The following is a 22,447-nucleotide window of genomic DNA, read 5'->3' on the forward strand; positions in this document are numbered from 1 at the left end:
AAATGTGGCAAACTAAATATCCTTTTTTTTGGAGATTCCAAAAGCACATTCCCAGAATAAAAGCTCTGCGAACGACGTCCTTAGGTGAAAGCACATGTTTAATGGCTATTCCAACATTTCCCGAACGTACTTGGCTCTGGATCCTTTTCTTTGGGAACATTTTGAGATGAGTGTCCATAGATCTTACTTCTAGAATCACTGTGTAATTCTTCAAGCTCCCTGGGGTCATCATGCCTGTGTCTTACTCATCTTTTTAGATCATCCATGTCTCTGTTGGAACCAATATGTAGCAAGTATTTGATAAATCCTAATCAGACTAGTGAAGAAGTGGATCCAGGTAGGGTGGCAATCCTGGGAGGACCCAAATGAGGCAGAGTGGGGACTGTGAGCTCTGGAAAGTTTCATCAATAAACATTATATGGCAGAAATTCAAAACCAGTTGCATTCATTCTTTAAATGCAAGCTGGTAATCAAAGCTGCACTTATTTCCCAGAGCTAGTGCATCCTTTCACTCGGGGATGACGGTGTTCTCCTCTAGTCAGTGAGCACACATCCTCCTGCAGTCACAGGAGCTCACTGAGATCACCTTTTTTCCTCAAGCCCACCCACTTCTCAATCTTCTGGAAAAGAGGACATTCCCATTTCATTAAGACCCTTCTAGGGAGCTGTGCTGCTCATGGAACATTGGTCAACCATAAAATCCCAACCCTGCAATAGCATGCATCGTTGGGTGGCCCTAATGTTGTTCTTGATCAGGGGGTTTGTCTCTTCCCTGGTTTTCACACACATGACTCTCATGACCCTGGGAAGCACCTAAGGAGGTGCTTTGATGCTTGGCCTCAAACACAGTTTCTTACTCATTCTGTACCATATTTCATTTCTTGCACATTTTCTTCATTTATTTAACAAACATTTATGATCAGTCCCATGGGTCAGGTTCTATAACAGGCACTTCGAATATACCAATAAACAGAACAGTAAAAGCCTGTACAAGGCAGCGGGAAGGGGGCGGCTTATATTCTAGTGGAGTATAAGTGGGATGGACAACAAACAGTAAACATCAAGTCAATTATATGTTATGGCAAATGGGAGCAGGTGCTACGGAAAAGGAAGGAAAAGTAGAGCAAGTAGTTCTGCTCCTATCCAGTTGCTGCTGGACCAGTGTCTAATTTGACCTCTCACTCAGAAGATGGGCAGGAAGTAATGGATGGAAAAATCTTCCAAGTAATCCAACAGGAGGGAGAGCATGCCAGCCACCTATGGCATTTCAGGTTTGGGAGGATTCTCTTCTGTCAGAAATACCACTTTAATACAAGGAGGTGGAGACAGGGCCTAAGAATGCTCATCCTTTAATTTATGTAAAAGATAAAACTCTAGTGAATCTGAAGGAAGCATGGCCATTCCCCAACCTGCCTAGGAGAAAAGTAGAGACGGGCAGCAAAAGATACGTGTGGTCTTAATGAAGAGGACTAATCAGGAAAAAGATTCACTGTTCCTTCCTCTTTGCACTTATTTCCAGAATTCACCATTTTGAAAGACAGTGGTCACTGGAGAGTTTCTTCCCCATGAATAGCTGACAGCATCAGTATCTTCCTTGTCTCATATTCTCTTGTCTTGACCCCACAAGCATCTGAAATTCTGAAGAACTGTAAGCCTCAACCATATCTCAAAAGCTTATTTTCAAATGACCTTAGTTTCAGGGCTGGTGTGTTCAGCAACCTTTGACCTGGCTTTCTTTCTGCAACTTCAAATGCTCCTGGACCTCAGGATAGGAGACCTGATGCAAGTGTGACACCAGAAAAAACCAAACAATGAGACAATTGACATTGGCCAACCTGTGCCTTAGTGCAAGGTTCCTAAACTGTGCTGTGAGTCACCTCGGGAACCTTCAGTGAACTCACAGGTGTTCCGTGAGACATTTTCTATTTCCAGGAAAAACACAGCAATGCTCAACATGTGTCAGACAGTGTGCAAATTACTAATTCAAGGTAATTCAGTTTTAGTATGAGTATCCTACTATATTCCTTTCATTCATATCACCTATCTTTGCAAAGTTGGAGTTTTAGCAGTGGGTAATACAAAAAGCAAGTACCACCCAAAAATCAATATGGACTGGAAATGAAGAGTGGTGGTTCCAGTCTGATTTCAAGCTTTGAGAATTGTATGCAGTACCCAAAGGCACACATAATCCATTACTAACTAATTAGGATTATTTAAGAATGAAATAAAAATATTTTTTTCAAAGTATTTATATTAATTTTTCAAACAGCTACAAAGTTGTTAAAACATAAGCATTCAACTAAGTTGTTAGGACCTAATTATTAAATAGAACATTTAGAGGTATTTCTCTTGGCCTAGGAGCATGGTGAAAAAAAATAACACAGAACATCAAAAGTGCTAAAAATCAAGAAAGTATGGAAATCTCTATTTTAGTGATTATTTTTTCACATAATCACTCTTCAGGGAAATATCACTAGAATTCTAGAACCTAGTAGATGATAAAACCAGTAGTAGTAATAGTAGTATCTAATATATATTAATAATTAATTATGTGCCATGTTTTATGTGAAGGTTTTCTCAGATATCATTTTATTTACATGCTTTATGCAATTTATTCATTCTATTTTCTTTACCCTGGGAATGTTAGTCCTAATTGTTCCCAGAGGCTTATGCCCCTGGATCTTAAGAGAAAATTTAGGAACTAGTTGACCTTCCTTGCAATAAATTTGATTGAAAACACTGAAACTGGGTGATGGGCATTAAGGAGGGCACGTGATGGGATGAGCACTGAGTGTTCTGTGCAGCTGATGAATTATTGAAAACTACATCTGAAACTAATGATGTACTATATGTTGGATAATTGAATTTAAATAAAAACTGTAAGAAGAAACATGCTTTCTACACAGAAACAAAAGAAAACACTATAACTTTTTCTGACAATTATAAAACCAATTTTTCTATTCCCTGCTACATTTTCAACAACTCGCACATTTAAAAAAAATCAATCAAACAAAAAGCCACTAGTCTTTTCTAAAGTATGCAAATGTTCTCTAGTAGAAATCCATCAACCAAAATTAATTCAGCAGTGTTCCATGCTAGGCACCGGGGAGGATACAAAGACTTAAATGCATGGTCTCTGCCCTCAAGGGACTTGTAAGGTTTATACATAAAACAATAAGAAAAAAAAAAAAAACAGTATATACCAAAGGACTAAGTGGACTTGTATAGGTCACTGTAAACAGGATACTGAGAGGTTATACTGAGAGAGAAATGAGCCCTGAGACCAAATTGTCACAGGCCAAGCCCATCTACAGTGGGCCTTCCTGTCTCACTTCTCTCCTGCTGTAAACAAACTTCTCCTCCTTTCTAGCCATCTCTTCTGGCAAGTCAGCACTTCCATCTGTTCTAGGACACCTATCTTTTTCCACTTGAAGCAATAATCTGTTTCTATGGAAATCACCTCCATTTTAAACATCATCAGAGATCATTTTCCTCTTGCCTATGAGCTTGCTAACTTTGGTGCATCCAACAAAAGGAGTGATCTCCTAACTGCACTGTACCTTTTAGCTTTTATATCATTTCTCCTTTCTCTTCTCTAGTCTTTTTATTTAATATGTTTATAGGCTATATCCATTGTCCCTGTGTCTTCACGATCCATTGTTGGGTTTCTTGTTTGTCTGTTGGGCTTTTTTGTTTTTTTGTTTTTTAAGAAAGAGAAAGCAAGAAGGCTGGGAAGAGATAGAAGGAGAGGGCAGAGAGAATCTCACGCAGGCTCCATACCCAGTGCAGAGCCAGACACAGGGCTCAATCTCACCACCCAGAGATCATGATCTGAGCCGAAATCAAGAATGAGTTTGCTTAACTGACTGAGCCACCCAAGAGCCTGCCCCATCACTATCAACTTTTTGCTTGAACCCTGCATTTCTCTTTGCCACTTTATTACTAGTGTTATTTTTAAGTTTATCCATTTAACCTTTCAACAATAATTTAGAGTCTGCTATTATATGACCATATGTTCTAGATATTGAGGATAAACCAATGAACAAGACATGGTCACTTCTCTCACAGAGACTAGTGAGGTACATAAATAAGCAGACTATATTTACAATAGACCGTGATAGTTGCTATGATGAATACTATGTCAAGGGGCCAAGGAAGTCATGGTGGTGAAGGGAAGGTTTCCTAGAAGAGGTGACATGTACATTGTGTATTGCTGGATGGAGAAATGTGAGATGCGTATGAAATGGAGATGGGTATGAAAGGAATCAGAGACATTTCATACAGAGGAATCCAGGCTATAAATTAGCAAGAGCATAACACATTCTAGGGATTAAGACTAATTTTAGTAATACTGGGTATTAAGTAAGGGGGAAGTAAGTTCAAGGGGAGTGGTGAGAGAGTATACTTGAGAATTAGGCATGGGGTTCATCCTGAAGGTAATGGGAGTCATTGAGTGCCTTTATGTTGATAATGGCATGATAAGATTTGTGTTTCAGTTTGGCTGTGGTATGGCTGTGGTGTGAAAAGTGAGGGCGAGGACTGGAAGAGGATGAGGACTTGAATGAAGGACACAGCAGTGAAGATGGGGAGACGCTGATGAATTCAAGAGATAGGAATTTATAGTATATGGAAATATTTTGATGTTGTAGTGGGACAGAGGTTGGCATCAAAGATGGTGGCTCCATTCACTAAAGTGGGAAACATAAGAGCAGTGTGTTTCAATAGAATAAAAAAATAATTTTAGTTAAGGACAAGATGAAAATGAGTTATCTCTGGTCTATTCAAGTGATGAATTGGGCTTAGAGATCTAGAGAAAGGGATGGAGTTCTAGATCTTGAATTCATTAACCTGTAGGAGATCATTGACAATTTTTGTTGGACAAATGTTTGTGGGTTTTGATTCCTCTAGCCTCCTTCTTTACTTTGACACAGTTCATCATCTTCTTGACACTTGTTCTATTTGGTTTCTCAACCATTCTCCTTTCCATTTAGTATATCATGACTTCAATAAATATTAATTTTCTTCCCAGAGTTTCAGGGCTTCCACTATTGAGTTATAGACTGAAGGAGGAAGAAAAGAGGAAGAAGGGTTGTCGGGGGAGAGGGGGAGGGAGAGGAGCAAAAGAAAAGGAAAGAAAAACCCAGCTTGGATCTGCAATGTGTTGTATTGATCAATTCCTTAATTCAAAACACATTTACTATTGAGCATCTCCTGTCATGTGCCAGTCACATACTAGGTTAGATGCTGGAGAAACAATAGTGGCTTTTGATGTTGGCTAGCTGGTTGAGAAGACAGATCTTAAGTAATTTACCAAACAAATGTATCCCCTTACCCTATAAAAAGTGCTATACAGTAAACAACATCTATAAAATCTTGCTACTCAAAGAGTAGTCCATGGACCAGAAGCAGCAGCATCACCTGGGAGCTTGTTAGCAAAGCAGAATCTCAGTATCCACCCAAGAACTACTGAGATAGAATTTTAACAAGATCCCTGGGGGATTTGCATCCATATTAAATTTGAGAAGCACTTCTCTGGAGTGCATAGGCTGTGAGAGAAAACAACAGGTGGGAACTAAACTCATCATGGGGGTCAAGGAAAGCTTCCCCGAAGAAAAGGCCTCTGATTACGTTAGAGAGGTAGGTCAGGACTGGATAGCACAGGACCTTGTGGGCCATGTTGAGAACTTTTATCTGGTTCCTAAGTCCACGCTGCCATAACAAAATGCCGTGTAGACTGAGTGGCTTAAACAACAGACATGTACTCTCTCCGGGTTCTGGAAGCTAGAAGTCTGAAATCAGGGTGCAGTGTGGTCAGGTTTTGGTGATGACCTGCTTTCAGGCTTGCCGACGACTGCCTTCTTGCCGTGTCCTCCCTTGGGTGAGAGAGAAGGAGAAAAGATCTCTCTCACTGATGTCTTTTCTTATAAGGGCACTAATTCCATCATGAGGGCTCCACCCTCATGACTTAATTATCTCCCAAAGACCTCATCTCCAAATATGTCCACAATGGGCCTTAGGGCCTTAACACAGGAATTTGGAGAAGACACAGCAACTTCCATAGCAAAGATTTTGAGCAGAGGAATGTAGAATAATCAGACTTCTATTTTCAAATTCTTATTTTCACTGATGTGTAGGAAAGGGCCTGAAGGAGTCAAGAAGATATGCAGGAAGCGAGCTAAAAGTCTGTTTTCATAGTCATGGTGAAAGACACTGATAGCTTGGACCAAACTTGCATTGGTGGAAACGGGAGTGAAGTGAAACATTTCTAAATATTTAGGTGCCGAAACTGACAAGCTTGAATGATGGATTTCATGTGGTGTTTGGGGAGAGAGGATCAAGAACGACCATCAGGTTTTTGGATATGATACCAATTCTTGAGACCGGAATCATGAAATCAGCAAGTTTACTCATGGCATGTCGCTAGATACGACGGAGATGTAGAAATAGCAATGAGTAGCCATCATTTAGCACACACTGATCCTGGGCCAGCCACTGTATAGATGTTTTAAGTATATTATCTTAATATACTGTGCAATCCTTGCTTTCTGAGGTGGGGAGATCATCTCATCATTAGGGGTTTAATGGTCTGGCAAAATGAACAGTGCAGTGTGCTTTCAAAAGAGATGAACATCAGAGAAGGTGATGTGAAGAGAGAAGGAAGCCCTGACAGAGGAAAGAGGATGCAAGCTAAGGTCTAAAGGTTGAATAAGATTTTGTTAAGTGAAGCTCTTGGGAGTCAGGTCTGGGGATAGACTGCTAGAACCAGGTCTCAGAGAAATAAGCATGACTCCATCAGAAAGTTCACTTAGGAAAACAGTATAGAAGAGGTTGAATAGAAAGAGTGGAGCCAGATTATGAAAATCCTTGAAAGTCTGTAATCTGGATTTTAAAAGAGAAGACCTTGAATATGAAAGGAACATGACTTTACATGACAGGAAAACCTGTCCCGTCACAGGGACATCTTGAACATGGGAAGGCTTGAGTCCCAGAGGCCAACTTACCAGCATTTGTATTATCCAGGTAATAGGTTGGAGTTCTGAACTAGTCCAGAGGAAAAGTCAGTGAGACCTCGTTTCATTGGCGAAGGTCGGAGAATGAGTCAAAGATGACTAAAATTTCAGGAGTGAAATGAAGGGAATGGTAGTCTTGTAGTCTGAATCAGGGAGACCAGAAAGACCAGAAAGAGGAGATTCATAAACCTGTGACTGTCCATTTGCATAATATTATAATATTAGTGTAGTCTAGAATAGTATAATATTTAGTATATGGATAGCTAGAAATAATTGTCTGCCTGTTTGACCACAGAGATTATTTAAATTATCAGTAAAAATTATAGTAGACAAGAGCCTAAAAGTTATATATGATGGATTTACATTGGGATGAAAACTGTTGTAACCATCATTATAAGTATAAAATCCGAGGGGAATAAAGCATGGTAGTCTATTGAAGAAATAGCCTATATGTCATATGATATGTTGCGTTTTTAAACTGCAGTTAGCAAAATCAAAGGAAACCACTACCTTCCACTTCAACTCTTACCTCATTGCAAATGCATTGAGCAGTTGCTGATAAACAATAGTGTGTTGGTTCAAGCTTTCAGATGAATGGGGCTTTGTTCCTGGTTTGGTATAGTCATGGAGTCATGACACTTCATTTTTTATTTTTTTTATTTTTATTTTTTTGACACTTCATTTTTTTAAATTCAAAAGTGTAAGGAAAATGCATGCTTTTTGTGTTTTCCAAATGCCATATGGGTTTTTTTTTTCAGAGCATGCAGCAGTACTGTTGACTGGGGAAAAAATAAATAAATAACCCACACTAACCTTTCCATTTGTCTTTTCCTTTTTTATCTCAGGGAACTTCGGCACCTCTAGACAACCTTTGGGGAGCGGCACCTGACGGTGCCCCTTGGATCCATGTGCCGTGTGCGTTGTGCTGTGAATACCTCCCTGTAGTCACTGCTTCATTAGTGACAGTATGGACCAATGCACAGTATTTATCAAATGGTACCTGAGGTCCCTTAGGATTAGAGGGAAGCACACCTAATCCTCTCAGGGGTGCCTGCCAACAGGACAAAAGGGTAATGTGTGCATATCGGATGCATTGTTCAGAGTTCCCTAACTGAAGACCCCAGCGGTGGAAAAACTTAGCTGAAAGCTGTGCGGGCTACAGCAATTAACCACTGCAGTAACAGATGTTCTACAGGGAAACCGTGTGCGAGGGGGTTAAGCATGTTTTGATTTTGAATATGCACTTGGGCTAACACATCCTTCCCCCTAATGGAAATCATCTGGAGGATGCTCTGGAAGGCATTCCTTCCCACGGCCGACGTGGAATTGTTTCTCCTTGAAAAACAAATACATGCTTTGTCGACTGGGAGAATGACTTGGGTTTCCTGTGCAACCTGGCTCTCTCTTGAATCTGCGGAGTTGGTCTTTTCCAAAGTATTTACGGTGCAGCCGCAAGCAAGCTTAGGGCTGGCTGTCTTCAAGGGTGTTTTCTCCAGCTACCCCTCTCTCGGCTCTGCCAATTATGTGCCACTTTGTCTTGGTGCTATGATTGCTTTCTTCTGAGAGGGAAATTCCTCTTTCATCAGTATGGATGCACTGTTTTCACACACTGCAAGCGCCGTGTTGCTGTGTCAGTCATCCTATGAGGACCAGTTTCGGAGGAGCAGGGCTGACGAGCTGGCTGCGGATTGGCGGCCCAGCGCTGGGAGGGCCCTGCCGGGAGGAAGGGCTGCAGCTTACAGCAACAGAGTTTAGACTGTCTTTGCTTCATCATCTGAAGGCAAAATTTTCCAGATACGGCAGACGGCTCGCAGAGTACAATACACAGGGAATGAGGACTATTTACATGGAAATTTCTTCCTCATGATGCAGCGGAGAAGCCTCGGCCGCCTGATTCTTCCAGATGTTCCCGGGGTTACTGTAAAAGGGAAAAAGAGGGACAGCTAAACAGGGTAAGAGAATCACCCCCCCCCCTTTTTTTGAATGTTTAAAGAGTTTGCTGCAGTATGCTGCATTCCATGTGTGTTGCTCAGGGAAGCCAGGGAAACCGGATTCCACTAATTCAAATGTAATACTTGCAGGGGACTCTGGAGTTTTACGTAACATTCGGATTTGGGGAAAAAGAAATGGCAAAGCTTGACTCTATGCCGCCTGTCTGGGGGTGAGGCATAAAACGAGTTTTTATTCGGAGAATAGATCTGTTTATCATTCCAAAGAACCATTTGAATTCTGGGGAGCGAGCTTATTTTCTTGCTATCGAAAATTTTCACACTGCCGTAGTTAACTCCCGAATAAATAAAGTTTACGTGGACCCTGTTCTTTGAAAGGGGGCTTGTAATTAAGAAGAAAAAGAAAACTTCGTGGCCGATAATCATCGGTCGGGTGTTCGGCTGAAAATACGTCTCTTTATTAGAAATTAGGGAGCTACCTCGCTCTGTAATGCCAGGGCTTTGAGTTTCCAAAGCACATTTTTTAACAAGCTAGCGAGAAGAGGTAGCTTTCTGACAAGTTTTCGATACTGTAGTTCAATGTTTACATTTCTTTTTCTGGCATGTCTGAGCCTTTGTTTCCAGCTTAAAAGTGGAACCATTATATTCAAAAGTAAAGCTAGGTTAATAATGCTTACTGCAATTATCTGATCTTTATGCATTTTTAATGAGAACACACAGCCAGCAGAATAATTTAATGAGGGCAGGCTAGCTTTTAAGGCTGTGTCTTCGCTATGCCGAACCATATCAACTTTCTTGCCGAGAAGCAGCAGGGAGAAATGATGGAGATTTATTTTTAACACACTTGGCCCAAGAGAAGGAAATGATATATTTGTTAAAGAATTCTTTCTGCCCTTTTCCGTTTTAAATTTCTGCCAGGCATGAGGAAACTGTGCTTTTTTGTTAGGCCTCGGAAGCATGTGTTTACAATAAATGTGTAACATTTTTAGAATAGTTAGCAAGCACTGAAGCGAAGAAAAAAAAAATCTGACTTGCCTAACCACTACCACCGCGAATGTTCTTCAGGAAACATCACTGTCCTTTTAAGAGACAAAGGTTAAGTGGGAAGATGTTTGTGGATCTGTTAATACATGAATCTGGGGGGCTGATAAAGTAAAAAAAAAAAAGAGAGAGAGAGAGAGAGAGAGGAGGGCATGCTTATAATCTGTAAATAAGATGAAGTTTCTCCGGCTATCCTGACGGTTTTGTGAGGGCCAGTTCAAATATTCATTTAAGGAAGGGCAATGCCACGTAGATTCTTCTAGACCTACTGTTTTTACTTTCAAGGAGAAGTGCAGGACACTAGCCCAGAACTTCTGACGTCATCCCCCAACTATTTCTGCTGTGTGTTCTTTTATTCAGGCTTGTGGAGAGGAATATTGCTTTATGTCCTGGCCAGGAACATTCTGACTCTCACTTGGCAAGTCTTGAGTTATGTCTTCATATTTTAGCCTGGCCTTTCTAAACCCTAAAGCAATCTCCAGCATAAATAGGGCATCTTCTCCTACCTGCCTCACGTCGGGCGGGTCCGAGCAGGTTCTCTGCAGGGTTCTGGCTGTGCTGGCAAGAAGCCCTGGGGAGCAGAGCAGGGCTTTGCTTCTGGCCCAACTCCCCCTGGCACAGCCCAGCGCGGCCACCTGGGTGGACAGTGCCTGTGGCCTCCTTCCCAGTTCCCCTAGAGCCACTATTTAGGACCAAGGTTAGGCCACCAACTTCGTGGCTGGTCGTGGTGGCAGGAACAGCTGCTTTTCCATAAAGAGCACCATGTCCTAGTGCAGATGGGCTGAAGGAAGGAAAGTCCAATACTGCAGGCTGATAATCCATGTCACAGGTGGTAACCATGGTCATAGAGATCAGGCGGAGGTTAGTTCTTAATACAGGGCCTTTTAAGAGAGAATTTCCATCAGAACAGATTGGAGTTCTGGGGAGTTCCTGGTTCTAGTTGACATTTCCTTTCGTGCTGCCTGTGTAGCCTTAATAAGCCAGCATACACCTCAGTTTTTCTTTCTCCTGATAGAACTGAGTAATACTTGCTACACTTTCTCTCATCATGCTAGCATTTTGAGAGGCCTTGACCTTGTACCAAAAAAAAAAAAAAAAAAAAAAAAGTCGTTTGTCTCTTGCTACAATGAGCTATTTAAAGTACAAAGGGTGAAAACCTCTGTATTAACGAAACTGTTGGCAAATGCCTCAGGGTATTAAGATAGTCGTATTTCCAGAACCCTTCACTCTACTTCGTGCTCATGTCAATTTTCTAGGGATATTTATTCTTAGACCAACAAATAAAATTTCCGAGGAAATCAGAGCGTCGGTGCTTGCATTTTCTCCATCGATCTGGTATAGTATACTAGAAGCTGTGCCAACCAGCATATTTCAGACACAGGCCTTGTATTGCCCAAAGCGTTTCGTGCTATTTTTGCTGTGACTTTGCATTACATTTGTGAAAGTGGAATGAATAAGAGAGAAAATAAGAGGAGGATATGCTTGCAAAATATACCGGTTATGTAGCTTTACTGGTTAACAGCCTGCCTCCTCTCTGCTAGTTGTTTTAATTTGCTGTTGCTATGGTGAAAACAAATCAATATCACATGGCGACCAGCCAGTCCCGCGCTCAGGGAGCGCCATCGAGATTCAAGATCAAGTACTCAAGATTCCGAGCAAGAACTGGGAGACGAGCGTTTAGATTTGAGTTTAAGAGAATTCCTGATGCCTCAGTCTTGCAGGCATTCCCGCTCCCTCTCTTCCCGCACTTTCTTACCCATAACAAGAGAAGATGGAGAAGAAGGCATCGGGATTTGTTTACATTTTCCAAAATGACGAAACCTATCCGCGCAGAAGTAGGTTGGCAACGTTGCAAGGGGTAAAGGATTCTGAGTAATGAAAGGTGGTAGAGCTGTGGGGCATGTTGGTCGTTGAAGACATAGTTTGGGGGCCTTTAGTATCTCCAGGTTCAGGGTCAGAAACAATTACTGCTGTCCTGTCAGGCGGAGAAATCTGGCAGCTCCAGGGAGCAGGTGGGCGGTGGGGGCGAGGGCCTTGGCAGGAAGGTGCGGGGTGTAAGCTCTCCAGGCCAGCCAGGAGCAAAGTCGGGGAGCCGTAGGTCGAGTCAAGTCAGGCGAGCTCCGGAACCCCAGGGGCAGAGCAGCCAGGGTTAAGGGCCCTCAGCTCCTTGCACAAAGCTGGCCAGCAGGCCTAGCAAGGAAAGAGAGGAAGGGGCTTTGAAGGGAAGCCAAGGGGTCACGCCCCCAGGCAGCCTCTCTGGACAGGTCAACTGCATCTCAGCTGCATCGGATGGGCAGGGATCTCTGGCCCTGGGGAGCTGGGAACTTGGTATTTCACACTTCGGGTTTCTCTCGGAGGAACAAGGCAGGAAGACTTAGCTGGGCTTTGTAAATTAGTTGCAATACTGTGTTTTCCTCGTGTCTTTTTTTTTTTTCTGTTCTTTCTTTCTCTTTCTTTTCTTTTTTTCTTTTGCTTTTCCTTAGGTCAGTTTTTTCTTATGTTTTGTTTTTTTAATGTGCACAAACTGTTAGTTGCAGCTGTGGTAATATTCATTGTAAGGAGTCTAAGGTGGCGTCATGGCTGGGTCTGCATCAGGCCTCCAACTGCTCTGCATTGTTTAGCTCGGGCTAGTCCCGCCTCTTGCTGAGAGTGAAAACAGGTGTGAAAGGTAAAGCCCTAGGCTTTCTTTTGTGAACCTGAGCCACAGGCCCGTGGACAAACTTTCAGTAGGCCTGCTCCCCTCGACATGGCAGGAACGCCTGCTCATAAAAGTGGACCTACTGACTTACCTTAGGGCTCTGACAAAGAATGCATTGTCTAGGAGATGCTAGGTCAGGATATTCTATCAATCAGTCAACAAGTGTTTATTAAACACCTCTTGGGTTCTCTGGCTTTTGCTATTTGGTTAGAACGAGTCAATGACCTAATACCCGACTTAGTGTATGTGCAAAATAAGGGGGCAGAAAGAAATGATGCAAAGTTGTACGTTGTAAAGACTTTTATAGTAAATTTATTGGCTAACATTAATTTCGCATGAAGTATCAGGCATTCATTGTAGGTTTCAGACAGTTCTTGGTGTTCAGGGGGAGAATGAGGGAAGGAATTTTGAGTTTTAAATGTCTATATGTACTTTCTTCACCTCTGTTATGCTTCTCAGCATAAATGCTGTTTAAATAACATACAGAGATGTAAGAGGAACAACAGACAAATGAGAGTGCTCTGAAAAATCCCAAATATGAGACTGCTGAGAGCAATCGCCCAGTCTCAGCCAGCCGAGATTCAGCCCCGAAGTGATTGGGGAACATGGATGCGTCATCTAAAAAGCCTTAAACACCAGTCACCAAAAGGAAATACTAGACCCTCTCCCACACTCCTGAGCCTCGGGTAACTGGGGAGCCCCTGATGCAATTATCTTGCCATTCCCAATCCCAGCAAGGAAACCTGATTCTCGACCCTGGAGGTTTAAACGTCCCCCTACCTAACTACCCCCCCGCCAAAAAAAAAAAGTTACTTAAAAAAAAATATATATATATACATAAATATATATGTATATATATTTCTCCCTTTAAACATAAACTTTTTGCTTTGTTTTTTTAAACATTTTATTCACTTATTTGAGAGAGAGAGTGAGAGAGGGAACAAGGACACAAACCAGGGGGAGCGGCAGAGGGAGAAGAGGAAACAGACTCCTCAATGAGCAGGGAGCACGATGCAGGGCTCGATCCTAGGACCCCGGATTCATGACTTGAGCTGAAGGCAGACACTGAGCCATCCAGGTTCCCTCCCCGCCCCCCCCCCTTTTTAAAATTCTAACATCTCTATGTATTTTCTGAGTGTAGACAAGCTGCAAGGTTAGGGACCCAGTTTGGGGAGCGCTGAGAGGGCAGACCAGGATGTAAATGAGCCTAAAGAAGTCTTTTTAGTTATGAGTCTTGGCAGGCAGATGGGCAGTTCTAAGGTTTATGAGCATCTTTGTGAGCTGGCTGCTGTGAGAGCTTTGGGGGTGGTGAGCCCCCCTCAGAGGACGGAGAGGAGCCAGGAAACACCCAGCGCGGCAGGTCCTAGGTCTAAAGCATTTGCAATCCACAATCGCTGGGGAACAAGATACTTACAAACAAGATAAGAATAGGTCAGCACACAAATGTCTTCAGAAGGATAATTAACATATGTATAGTTTCTTACACTTGACAAAGGGCTTTCACAGACATTATCTCAATTAACAGTTCAAAAAGAGGGTTTAAAAACCAGGAGCCTAAATTCAGAGCACTAGGTAAAGCTCCTGAAGAGAGGAGTTATACCCTGGATTAAAAACAAAACAAAACAAAAAAAACAAACACAAAAACACACACACACACACAAAAATAAAAATAAAAACCCCCCAAAACAAAAAAAACTTTTATTCATTTTTATTTTTACTTATTTTGTTAAAGATTTTATTTATCTATTCATGAGACACAGAGAGAGAGGCAGAGACATAGGCAGATTTAGGACCCCTGGATCACGACCTGTGCCAAAGGCAGATGCTCAGCCACTGAACCATCCAGGTGCCCTATTCATTTTTATTTTGTCTGTGGTTAGACGACTTGAATTTTGAAGATCAGGAAAAACTTCTAAGTGTCCCTGTTACATGTATGCATGTCACTGTCTCCTGTCCCCACAACCCCTTATAACTAGTACTGTAGGCAGTTTAGTTGCCAGGCAGAGCAAGAAGAGAGGTTGATTGGCTTTGCTTTCTCAGCTTGACTGCTCAGAAGGCATCAGGGGACAAAAGCTATACTGGCTTCCTGCTTCAACCTAGCGACGCAGTAGTAGCAAGGTGAGTTTGGTTATGGATGGCAAGGAGGTGCTTCTAGAACATAAAGTTTATTAATGGTTGCAAATGGCCTGTAGAGCTGGGAAAAACCAAAGTCAAGAATGAAACCAAAATTCAAAGTACTGCATTTGCCCATGAGAGCATCTCATTGAGTCCTCCTATGCCTGTAGGAGGTCAATTATTTTTAGAAATCTCAGATATACCTGATATAGTTTACATTATAATGCAAAAATGCCGAGTGTAATAATAATAGTAATGTCTTACGTTAAATCATTCAGCATAAATCATTTCCGTTTTTATCATCTCTTTAATAGTCATGAAATCCCCCTTTTGTCCCCATTTTATGAGTTAAACAAAAACTGAACTTGAGTGAAGTTAAGCAATGTGTTAAAAAAATTTTTCAGTAGCCAAAAAGTAGAAAAGCTAGTCCTCAAAGCTATAGGAATCTGTGCACATGACATTCAATGAGATAAAGCAATCTTTAAATGAAATCACCCTGTAGTGTGAGTTGAAGTTTTCTTGTAATGGATGTTGCATAGTGGATAGAGCCCAACCCAAGCAATTTGGGAAAGACACTAATGTTTTTAATTAAGATATTGAATTATTTTAAAAATCTATAAAATTTCTGGCATCCTAGATGTAAGCTTCAATTAATCAACTAAATAGTATTGGTGAAGCGTATATTCTATCAATGATTTACTGCTTGTAAATTTAAATTCTCTGGTAGTTCAGGAAAATAGAACTCTGTTTAGGCTGGGGTAGTAGATAACTTTATAGAGGAAGAGATGCTTCCTGTAGCTCTGAAAGGATATATTTTGTCCAATCAGTGGTTCTAAAGTGGAATGTCTATACCCCAGGCCTAGGTAGGACAAGATTATTCACTAGGTGAGGAATAGCTGAACTTGCATCTTATACATTATTTAGCTCATCCTTTTATTTTTTTTTATTTTTTTTAGCTCATCCTTTTAAAATGTCAATTTTCTTTTTTTTTATTTTTTATTTATTTAGGATAGTCACAGAGAGAGAGAGAGAGAGAGAGAGAGAGAGGCAGAGACATAGGCAGAGGGAGAAGCAGGCTCCATGTACCGGGAGCCCGATGTGGGATTCGATCCCGGGTCTCCAGGATCGCGCCCTGGGCCAAAGGCAGGCGCTAAACCGCTGCGCCACCCAGGGATCCCTAAAATGTCAATTTTCATATGTGTTTGTATGTATATAGCATATTAGTAATTGTTATGCAAGTATAACATTTATAAATAAGTAACAACCTTACAACCGTTGTTCCTGCTCAAAAGTATTTTTATTTTTTTTATTTTTTTTATTTTTGATTTTTTAAATTTATTTATGATAGTCACACACACACACACAGAGAGAGAGAGAGAGAGAGGCAGAGACATAGGCAGAGGGAGAAGCAGGCTCCATGCACCGGGAGCCCGATGTGGGATTCGATCCTGGGTCTCCAGGATCGCGCCCTGGGCCAAAGGCAGGCGCCAAACTGCTGCGCCACCCAGGGATCCCAAAAGTATTTTTCTGATATGGGGATATGTTCAAAAAAGTTGGGAGAGGACAGTAGTCAAAATCAGAGAGGGGAAGGTCATCTCCAGAGGGAGGAACAGCATGAGGCGATGTAGAGGACAGTGTGGAAACTTGTCCTTGGAGGACAAAGATGAAATGTTGGGGAGCAGTGGGATATAGGTTTACTGGGAAAATCAGAATATGGAAGGTCTGAAGAGATATAAGGAAGGGTTTAATTTTGTTACTGATAACATCACATCTAATGCTTTAAAAGTGCACAATTATGACTTGTAAGATAGGGTTAGAGGTTTGGCAAAAAAACAAAAAAAACCCCAAAAACTTTGGTAATATTCTAAGTTTGATGTGGGAAAGAGTTGAATTGGAAGAGCAGTGAGAAGATGGAGGGAGAAAGGGCAAATTCAAAAGGTGTCCTGAAGGGAAAGTAAGAGAAGATACTGAGAGCTTAGAAAAGCCAAAAGGACCCTGGAGTTTCTAAAGGAGAAATATCGACAGAACCCTAAGAGAAAATTGGGGTAGATAGAAAAAAGGGACCAACCAATAGGAATGCAGTGGAGAAATGGAAGGAGGTGATGAATTTTGGGTTCTGGTCATGGTGCTTTAGCTAATTATGGGTCATCCAAATGGGCTATCCCGTAGACATTTGACAATGTGGGAATGGACAACAGCTTAGATGCAAGGTTTCAGATGTAAATCGAGGCATACCTGTGTTGAAATCATAATTGAGACCATGGATGCTCGCAACCTCCAGGGCAAAGGGACCATAACTGGAGACAGGCAGATGATCAAGGATGTGCTCTGGGGAGGACTGCCAGAGGCCTAGAAGAGAATAGGAGCTGGCAAAGAATCAAGAATATAAATACCCACAAAGGAGCAAAATTGTTAACCAAAAAATGAATACCAAGTCTTAACACCATGCCTCAGCCTGTGGTTCCATGGGATGACAGTGTAGCCTCCCACAATGCATTATCCTACTGTACGTGGTTTACCCTCTCTGGCAGGAGTGCTCAAGCCATGGCCCTTTTGAAGGCAAATATTGGTTCACTGTCGTGGTGAGAGTCACAGAATGTTGGGTGGAGGGGGCTGCCTGGGTAGTTCAGTCAATTAAGCATCAGACTCTTAGTTTTCGGCTCAGGTCATGATCTCAGGGACCAAGCCCGCACCCCCCCGTCCCCCCGCTCTGCATTCAGTGCAGTCTGCTTGTCCCTTTTCCTCTGTTCCTCCCCCAACCCCCAATCTCTCTCTCTCTCTCTCTCAAATAAACAAACCTTTTTAAAAAAGGAATATTGGATGGATAAGGAAATCTTTGTAGCTGTATTTATATACAATTGACTTTTTAAAAAGTAGATTTTCAGTGATAACCACAATTTATTGTGTTTTAACACTTCAAATCAGCAGTTATCAAGACTTCAGCATCTGTATCTTGAAATACACATTTGGCGGGGGGGGGTGTTACTGGTTAGAATGGGAATTCCAGAGTGGTTGGAGATTTCCCTGGACACCAGTCATCCTAGTCTCACAGCCCCAGAAGTCCATTTATTCTTGAATCCTGCAGGTCTCTACTGAACCAGCCATAAGGACTGCTCAAGAAAATGAGAAAGCCCTCAAAGTGGGCAAATGGTGGTTGTCCTCACACCAGCTACCTACAGCGTGTAAACCACAGAGCCCTTCTCAAATTTCCAGATGCACAGGGAATCACCTGGGATCTTATTAAAAATGTAGATTCTGATTCTGTAGGTGGGGAGGGCGGCCTGAGATTGTGTATTTCTAACGAGCTCCCTGATGATGAACACCCTGTTCATCCACAAGGCTCTAGAACACGATGGTAGCTTTGCTGGCATAAATGTAGATGGCAGCAGACCACTGGGTCTAGCACAGTTTTAAAGGGGGGCTCCATAGGACTGGAGGCCAGGACCTACATCTTTGACACACTAAGACTTTCCAGGCTTCCCAGGCTCAGAGTGGGGCGAAATTGAACTGACTTGAGCCTTGCCCCAAAGCCTCTGTGGTCCAGGACGAAGGGCGGGGACTTGAGTGGTTTCCTGCGCTTCTGTGGCTATGGGGGGGGGGGTGGTGGTCCTTGGATGTCTCCCCATGCTCGTGATGGCTGCCTTCTCTCTGGACAGAGACTCTGTTTCCCTGAGAGAATTGCTCACCGTCTCCAGGGACGGCTAGTGAGTTTATTTACATGTTTGTTCTGGAAATGCTTTTCTCCTATGAAATCTATGTGTTCAAAAGCAACCTTAGACTCTTTTTCCTCTGGACAGTGGCCAGGACAGGGGCCTGGGAGTCTCGCGTGGGCCCCTCTAGTCCTCATGCCCTCAGTGCGTCAGTTCAGGGAACACCGACAAGCTCCTCGTCTCCCTCGATGGTGCAGATAATGCCGTTCCCCCCTCATTTTCTCCAAAGAGTTGCAAAGAGTAGAGAGGAAAGGGAATATGCAGTTAAAATCGCATCTGTTTAAAAATCCTAGTTTTGGGCAGTCTGGGTGGCTCAGCGGTTCAGCGCCTGCCTTCGGCCCAGGGCGTGATCCTGGAGGCCCGGGATCGAGTCCCACGTCGGGCTCCCTGCATGGAGCCTGCTTCTCCCTCTGCCTGTGTCTCTGCCTCTCTCTGTCTGTGTGTCTCTCATGAATAAATAAATAAAATCTTAAAAAAATAAATAAAAAATAAAAATCCTAGTTTTCACGTTTTGTGATACCAATGAAGATAATTTTAGAAGCGATAGCCCTCTAAGGTGGTAAGTTAAGGGAAATGTCCAGGCCTGACTGTGGACAGTTTTATATGTCACTACAAGTTTTCCTCCTTGTTTTGTGTCCATCTGTGTTCCTTCCTCGAGCATTTCATTTTCCTGTGTGTCCCACATGTGGCTTTTCTCCTGGGCCAGAAGTTTCGCTAAACTGATTGAGAGGAAGTCCTCCCTGTCCAGACGCCCGTTCACTTCACACACAGATGGCCAGTGTTTTTATGTATTTTTAATTTACCAATAACCTTTTAGGAATGAAAGGAAACAAGTGTCTATTGAGTTTATTGAGCGCCTACTATATGCCAAGCCCTCTGCCGAGAGCTTTATGTTCAGGGACTCAGTTAAGGCTCTTTCTGAAGAACAGAAAGTCCTGGGAGGCCGAGTTACTTGCCGAGGTCACACACGAACACGTGGCAGAGCCAGGGGTGAGACCCCACTCAGTGATCTCCAAACACCCAGGCCTTTTCCCATGGTGCTTCCTTAGGGGTTTGGAGAGAAGAGAAACTTCTCTTGCCTTTGCACATACTGCTGGCCAAACTCACTCAACAGTCAGGCGGAGCACAAACAAGCAGTTACTGGTGTACTGTGCAGGCGTGAGTTCAGTTGCAGCCAGGAGCCCCTCCTCGCAAAGGGACTTGATAAATCACTGGGGATGGCTAGAGCTTTCTCTCCGTTACTCATTGTCATTAGTCGGCCTTCTTTTGACTCTTGAATCTCCTGTGTGTGTGCGCGTGCGCGTGTGTAAGAAGCTTAAAGACCCTAAGGATGTCAACTTATAGATACCTTAAATAGATAATACCATATGTAAAAGCCCATTATCGGCTGGAAGGCCTGTACTAACGTGAGATGTGCTGTTCTGTAGCTCTGTATGCTGTGACAATTCTTAGGAATCCCCCCTCCCGTCCACTGCCTTCCCTCGGTGTGTCACCCGTCCTCCGCCGAGGCCTGCAGTGACTGTCACCGGCACACCTGCACACCGTCCCCATGTGCCCTGGCGCATCCTGCTCCCAAGCTGGCCCACGGGCTCTCCTCTCTGCTGAGGCCCCTGGCATCTCTGGTAAAGGGCCTGCATAGATGCCCACTGTTTCTGGGGTTCCCTTCACACCTGGCTCTTAGCTGGTAGAAAGGTCTGTTTATTTGCCCTTTTTGAAAGCCCCTCGCTCCAAGCCCAAAGTATCAGCTTCCTGGCTGCCACCACAAAGACCAGCCCCTCAGGAAACAAAACAAACCCTATCTCTAGTTTCCCTAGCTTTTCTTTAAAGTTGCTGTTGCAGCGAGGCTGCAATTAAAAGTCAGGATCAAAGGGACTCACTGCCTCTGGGGTGGGGACCCATCGAGAGCTTGGGTCTCCTTAACTCCTTACTCCCCATGACCTGATGCTCACCTGCCCCTTGGTTCCTCTGGTGTTTGGGTGTCGGGACAGACAGGGGGCTTGGGGAGACGGTTCAGAGCCCGCGGAGGGCCCCCCTCCACACACATGCACGCGCGTGCACACACACGAGAGTCTAATAGCCCCTCCTCCAGAGATCCACCCAACTGACAAAATCTATAAACATAAAATGCAAATCAGAGGGAATCCCAAATTGGGAGGAATTGGATGGATCATCTAGCATAATTCATATCTATCCTCTACCACAGCTCCAACAAGCAGGTTCTCAGTGCGGCTTTGCCCCTCTGTTGACTAGACCATCACTAGCTCAGAATGCTTACAGACCAGAACATTTTTTAAAAATTTTATTTATTTATTCATGAGAGGTACAGAGAAAGAGGCAGAGACATAGGTAGAGGGAGAAGCAGGCTCCCTGCAAGGAGCCCGATGCGGGACTCGATCCCAGGACCCCAGGATCACCACCTGAGCCAAAGGCAGATTCTTAACCACTGAGCAACCCAGATGTCCCCAGATCATAACATTTTATTATAAAATTCATCCTTGTCCTGAAATGAAATGTGAACGTCCAGTGACTTTCACTCCCAGCCCTCATTTGGGCCTTTGGAGTGACCCAAATGCCTGCCTCTTCACAAATTCACCGACCACTATCAGGCGTCCTCTGATAGGAGCAGTTGGCAACTCCCTTAGGCTATAATACTTTTATTTATGCAACTTAAGACACTCTGAGTTTCTCTTGTGGACCATATCACTATCTTACTTGAACTTTGAACCAAGTAATAGAGGTTCAACAGAACTTCCTCACCAAGTGATAGAAGAAGGGGTGGGGTACTTCGTGTCCCTAAGCTCTGTACAGGCCTGAGCACAACGGAGAAGAGCTGCTGGGTGGAGGCAAAGTGAGGAAGGACGGACGTCTTCCTCGGGGAATGGGGAATGCTTTCAAAGTGTCTTCAGTCCCAACAATAGGCCGTAGATGCTTTTGGAAACACCTGGCAAGATGCTGGACATTGACTTGCAAAACCCATAGGATGATTGATAGGTAGATAGATTTAGATGGACATCTATGTATATAGGTAGGTAGAGATAGAGTTTAATAACTGATATACTACATAGATACAGATTTAGATTAATATGTGTAGATAGAGATTAATATTTATATATACAAAGATAGCTAGAGATTTAAATTAATATATGTAGTTAGATTAATATATACATAGGCTAGATAGTTGTATACACAGATATACACTTTAATGTATATCCATGCAGCAACAGATATAGTCTAGTATATATGCAGATACAGAGAGATAATCCACCCCATTTGAATACCACACTAAAGCAGTTTTCAGAGATCAAGTACAGGTTGTGGGTGTTCTTTGTTGTTTCTGTTTTTTCAGCTCAACAAAACGGTGATCACTGTAGCCGGGTTCCTCTGTGGCTCTCAGCACAGTCCTCGGCAGCTTGGAGACCCACTCCGCCATCAGTAGATGCCAAGGTCACTAGAGGAACGAATTAATCCTGGCTCCCATCAGCAGTGGCTGCACTAACCTGCCCTCCTTCCTCCGACAGGGAGCAACCAGGAAGGATTTTCTCCCTGGGTTCCACAGGGGCGGGGGGTTGGGGTGGGCCCACTCAGGGCCACCCTGAGCAAACAAAGGAAGGGCTGGCCAACGACTTCCCGACTAGCTGGCCAGGTTTCCATCTAGAGAAAACCCTGTTCAGAGGCTCTCAGACTTGAGTTAAGAAAGCCTCCCCCCCCCTTTTTTTTAATAATAAATTTATTTTTTATTGGTGTTCAATTTGCCAACCTACAGAATAACACCCAGTGCTCCCGGTTTTGCTTAGGAGAATTCTCAGGTTGAAATTTAACCGAAAGCTCCCCAGGTCCTGTCTCTGCCTCTTTTTTTTCCCCCTCCTTTTTACTACTAGTTTTATTAATGTCCCTAAACCCAGCCAGCACTCTCTTCCAAGCTGA

At 43.1% G+C, this 22,447-nt stretch overlaps 1 protein-coding gene across 7 annotated transcripts in view; it reads left to right on the plus strand.

The window, feature by feature from the left end:
* The first annotated feature begins 8,503 nt into the window (after positions 1-8,503).
* Positions 8,504-22,447, plus strand: part of MBNL2 (muscleblind like splicing regulator 2) — a 161,888-nt gene continuing 147,944 nt past the window's right edge. Inside the window, exon 1 of one of the 7 annotated variants that reach the window (XM_038569890.1) lies at positions 8,504-8,962. The gene's annotated coding sequence lies outside the window, so the exon portion shown is untranslated. The remainder of the gene's footprint in view (positions 8,963-22,447) is intronic. The other 6 variants (XM_038569886.1, XM_038569893.1, XM_038569891.1 and 3 more) reach the window with 6 other exon arrangements.

The sequence above is a fragment of the Canis lupus genome, chromosome 22 (genome assembly GCF_011100685.1).
Source record: "Canis lupus familiaris isolate Mischka breed German Shepherd chromosome 22, alternate assembly UU_Cfam_GSD_1.0, whole genome shotgun sequence".
NCBI lineage: Eukaryota > Metazoa > Chordata > Mammalia > Carnivora > Canidae > Canis > Canis lupus.